This window comes from Mandrillus leucophaeus, unplaced genomic scaffold (genome assembly GCF_000951045.1).
Source record: "Mandrillus leucophaeus isolate KB7577 unplaced genomic scaffold, Mleu.le_1.0 Scaffold343, whole genome shotgun sequence".
Taxonomy (NCBI): domain Eukaryota; kingdom Metazoa; phylum Chordata; class Mammalia; order Primates; family Cercopithecidae; genus Mandrillus; species Mandrillus leucophaeus.
In genome coordinates, this window is record NW_012103621.1 from 789,232 (window position 1) to 794,845 (window position 5,614).

Below are 5,614 nucleotides of genomic sequence, written 5' to 3' on the forward strand. Positions count from 1 at the left end.
CTGCAGTTAGGCTCAATAAAAGACAGAAATTCCTGTCGCAGCGCTCGTAAGTCATTTCCCTCTAGGTCTCTCGCCTTTGTAGAAACCCAGAGGATGGCCAGCTTCAACCTGGAGATCCCTGAAGCTTTGACCAAGGAGGTTGATAGTGAAGCGTTCCTATTAGCGACTACAGCTATCTAACCTTAGTTCCTCCTGCTGCAGTTTCGGTCCCTTTCTCCTCCTCCTCCAGCAACCACGCCCTCCATGAATCAGCTTCTTGCACCAGCAGATGAGCCCTTTAAAGGGATTGCATCAGGCAAGTGACTCACTGGGGCCCTCTAAGAGCCTGGCTTCCCTCCCTTGGCATGCAGAAGCAGCTAAAAGGGCTCAGTGTCAGCAGCACCAGCGGCCATAGCCCCACTCCCTTGTCCCAGAGGTGTGAGTCAGGGTGTTTGCTGCTTATGATGTGTAACTCTTGGCTGTCTTTCCAATTGTCCCCTGGGTCACTCTATATCCATGTGTGGGCACACGTCTCTAAGCTTGTGTGCATCGCTGGGTTTTCCTAGGGTGTGTGGCCACTTGTGTGTGTGTGCATTTGTCATCTCCACCTAGGCAGTGCCAGGACACGAGAGCTGGTATGAGTGAAGTCTGGCTGCCTCTATCTGTGTCCGTTGTCTCTGAATGCCTGATGCCCACTGAGCTGCTGATGGGGCTGAATAACAAGAGTAATCAGGACTGCTCCCACCATTGTGCCACGCTCTGCATGGAGCACTTGAGACATTAGTATTAGGTAGGCGGCTGTTTACAGCTGAGGAAGCCAGTGCTCAGAAAACGAAATTAATGTGCCCAAACACACACAGCTAATAATGGCAGGGCTAGGATTTGAATCCAGTCTGATGGATTCCAAAAAGCTTGGCTTTGAATCCCTGCTGCATCACTTACAAACTGGGCGACTATGTGCAAGTTGCCCAATCTTCCCGTTCTGTCCAAATAGGGATAACGCTTGGGGGATCACTGTGAGGACTTGGAGTTATGGAAACAGCTTTTTGCAAGACCCAGCGAATGCTCATACTCATCTCAGTTAAAGGGCTTCAATGGGGTGGGTGACCAAAAGACAGGCATAAAGAAGGCCCCAGCCCACCAAGCTCCTCTCTCTGACAAAACAGAAAGCCTAGGGATTCCGGAAGCCCTGACTCTGACAAAAATGAATTTTGGGTTTTCCAGAGCTCTAATTATCAGCTAGATGAATCACTCTGTGCTGACACCACCATCCCTACCCCCAGGAGACTCTCAGCTGATTGAAAATACAGGATTTTAACAAAGGAGAGGAGGAGGAACGGAAAGCTGGGAGGAGAAGTAGTAATGAATAGAAACCAAAGGTGTCAGCCAGAGGAAATGAGAAACTGTCATCAGGACACCAGCATGAGGAGACCACTGGGACACACACACACACTCTCTCACACTCATGCTGACATACTCTTGCTGGCTCTCCAACTCTGGGCTTACTGGCAGACGGTGCTGCCATAACAAAGTGACGCCTGTCACAACAGCATGAGATCGTTGCTTGACGAGGTATAGGCAGATCTGCCTATCACAGAAAGAGGGAAAGAGGCCTTCAACCCCTAGGGGCTTCCTCAGGCTTCTGAACCCCAGTCTCCCTTACTGGTTGGCTCTGGCTTCTCTTTGTCACCAAATTGCAAGGCCTAAGTCTGGCAAATTCGGAGTGTCAGACCTACACTCTGTGGCTAGGTACCACCACTGTGATGAACAAAGGCACCTCTTATCATACTCTATCATCAGTATGGTGCCAAGAGTGCTGGGAAACGGAATAGCACAGTAGTTAAGATCATGGAGTTGGAGTCATACAGACCTGAGTTCAAATCCCCATTCTGTTGTTCACCTTGAGCAGGTCACGTAACTTCTTTGAGCCTGTTTGCTCATCTGTAAAATGGTGCTATTAATAATATGGGGTTTTTATAATGATACAATAAGATTACTTTCAGGGCTGGGCACAGTGGCTCAAGCCTGGAATCCTAGCACATTGGGAGGCCGAGGTGGGTGGATTGTCTGAGGGCAGAAGTTTGAGACCAGCCTGGCTAACATGGCAAAACCCCATCTTTACTAAAAATGCAAAAATTAGCTGGGCATGGTGGTGGTGGGTGCCTGTAATCCCAGCTAGTTGAGAGGCTGAGTGGGGGGAATCATTTGAACCTGGCAGGCAGAGGTTGCAGTGAGCTGAGATTGCACCATTGCACTCCAGCCCAGGCAACAAGAGCGAAAGCCCATCTCAAAAAAAAAAAAAAAAAAAAAGAATTACTTTCATTCCACAAGATTGATGGAGTGCCCACTATGTGCAGAGCACTGAGCTAGATGCTGGAGATTGGGCATAACCAGACAACAGCTCTGCCCTCGTGGAGCATCAGAGCACCCAGCACGGGGCAAGTAGTACAATTCGACAAAGAGTAGCTGTTTTTTATATATTTTATTTTAGAGACAGGGTCTTGCGCTGTCATCCAGGCTGGAGTGCAGTGGCACAATCACAGCTCACTGCATCCTCAAACTCCCAGGCTCAAAAGATCCTCCCACCTCAGCCTCTCGAGTAGCTGGGACTTACAGGTGTTGGCTACCATGTCTTGCTAATTTTTAAAAAGTTTTTTATAGAGACAGGGTCTCACTATGTTGCCAGGGCTGGTCTTGAACTCCTGGGCTCAAGTGATCCTCCCACCATCAGCCTCCCAAAGTGCTGGGATTATAGGTGTGAGTCACTGCACCTGGCCAGTAGCTATTTTTCATGACCATTATGGTGCCCATCTTGGCACTCTGCCTCTAACTTAGCCATGGGACCTGGGGAGAGACCCTTTCCCTCTCTGGGCCTCAGTTTCCTCAGCTGTAAAATGACAGAGTTGGACTGGTTCAGTAGCAGCAGTTCCCAACCTTTCCACCTTCAAAGCCTTTTTTAGTCTTTTTCCCTCTGCCTCCACACTATCCAGAATCTGGTGGGAGAGTAACACTTTGCATTGTTTTTCATCTTTTCCTTGGTGTTCTCCCCTCCTTCTCTCACACAGATAGGTTATTCTGTATTCGTTACTTCAGGAAACAAAGGATACAACAGAATGCTAAGCCCATTTTTAGCTTCTGAATTCCAAAAGCTTAACTTTCAGGGAGGAATGGACAGAATTGTTGTGCAGATACAAATTTAGAAAACTGTATACCAGGGGGACCTGGGAGTCTGAGATTGAGGAGGGGGGTCCCTGAGAAGAGAGAAGCTTCTTCTCAGTCTTCTAACTGGGAATATCACCTGGGCCCAAGGGCCTGAGAAGCAGAGAGGAGCTGTGCTCCTTTTCCGGGGTGGGGCACCAGGGAAGTCACAAAACCCTCTGGAGAAATGGCTGTGTGCTGCATTTTGGACAAACAGGACCTCACTCACCTAAGACCCAAGAATGTTCTCGGCCGAACATGGCCTGGGGAAAGCAGAAAAACAAAACAAAACTCTGCACACCTGAGAGGGGTATGGGTTACACTTGGAGGGGGTCTTTTGATGGGGGGCGTGGGGAGCAACTGAACAGCAACCTTCATGGGCTGATGACAAAAGATCACAACCAAATGAGAACATCTCAGTGGATGCCAGTGTGACTGGATGACCAAATCAGACTACGCTTCCCATGCTTTGGCACCTTGAAAGGAAGAGCCTAGAATTCCAACATAATGCCAAGGAAAATGGGGGAACAGTGAATTGACTGCAATTAACTTTCTGCCACTCTGACTGAGTGGGGCAAAATACAGGAATTCAAGGGAGTTAAAGAAAATTCAAGTTCTGTTTCGTGCACACCAGAAACTGGAACCAACTACACTCTGTCCACATGCCTTGTGTCATGTGCCCCACCCCCTCCCATTTCTCCACTCTCATCTGCCTCTCTCTCCCTCAATAGCCACAATGTTATTATTATTGTCCCAAATCCCCAAGCTTTCCCACCCCAGGACCTTTGCACAGGCAGTTTCCTCTGCCTTGTCCTGGCTTTTTAAATGACAGCCTCCTTCTCAGTTTAACTACTTTCCTGCTGGATGGGGTGGCTCAAGCCCTTAATTCCAGTGACTGGGGCCAAGGCAGGAGGATTGCTTGAAGCCAGACGTTTGAGACCAGCCTGGACAACATAGTAATACCGTCTCTTAGGGAAAAACAAAAAAAAGTTATGAAATTAAGACAGTGTGGTGGCATGTACCTGCAGTTCCAGCCACCTGGAAGGCTGAGGACTGAGCCCAGGAGTTCAAAGCTGCAGTGAGCCATGATCGCACCACTGCTCTCTTGCCTAGGCAACAGAGCAAGACCCCATGTCTTAAAAAAAAAGATTTCACTTCCTCAGACTACATTTTCCAAAATAAAACTACCTGTTATTGTCTCTCAAAAGGCCCTGTTTATTTCCTTCAGGGCACCTGCAAATATTTTTACTTTTTTAGTTTATCTGTTTCCTTCACTAGAATGTTCACTTCCTGAGGCAAGACCCTTGTTCATTTCGATATTCACCAGTTGCTACCACTGTGCCTGGTACATAGCTGCTGCTCAAGAATGGCCTGTGGAATGGCTGACCAGTGGCAGTTGGGGAGTTCCTGGCTTCCCACAGGCTGGTGAGCCCCTTCCTGGGCCCCTGACAGCCTTTTCCGGCAAGCCAAGACCAGATTACAAAAGACCCATCTTTGGGGATTGAAGACTCTGCTGTGCTCCAACCCAGGGGCTTGGCAAAAATGTGTCTCTGCAGGGCCTGGTTCCCCTCATTCTCATATGTCTTCCCAAGACCTTGCCTAGGAATGACAGAGGGCCACTGGGGTCTGACACACGACACTGAACGAACATGTCTTGGGCCTCCCTTCTCAGCACCCACACTAGCCTTACTGCTTCCCTTGCTGCTCTGCTGAGGACGGAGAAGCCCCCGGCGTGTCATCACAGACTCAGAGCTCGACTTCTCCTGCATCCCTAAGCTGAACCCCCAGCTAAGACCTCTTCGTTTTCTCACACACAGGCACACGTGTGGGAGAGGTCTGCAAGGGAAGCTGCTGTGGGACTCCCACCAGTTCCTCATCTCTCTCCCCACTTGCGAGGGTATGGTGATGTTCCCACAGTGAAGGCCTTCCCTCTACACCTGCCCTCTGGTTTCTCTTTCCAGCAGTCGCTTTGTGGGGTCAGTCCTTTTAACTCCAGTTGTCAGAGCGGCCGGAAAACTCAGAAGTTCTCCCTAAAGGCAAAGGGCAGACTTAAGGGGCTTCTAGACCTGTAGGCAATAAAATAAATACAGTATGCAAAAGAATCACGGTGGATGGGTGGATGTGAATCCAGATTCCTGGGTGCTAGACTCCGGTTCAAGTCTGGGTAAGGAGGAGCCAGGAAAGTGCATTTCCTACACATATCCCAGTTGGTCCTGATGAGGTGGTCTGCAGACAACACCTGACAGACGGAACCAGAATGTGAATGCAGTGCCCTCGGACTGCTAATGTCCACATGAACATTCCTCTCAAATCTCTCTCAAGAATGACAGCATCTTAAGGTCAGGGGCCCTGCTTTATTCAAAACTCTGCCACAGCAGTTCTCAAGCTGGATTTCATCTTTGTTTTCTTTTCTTTTTTTTTTTCTTTTTTTTTTTTT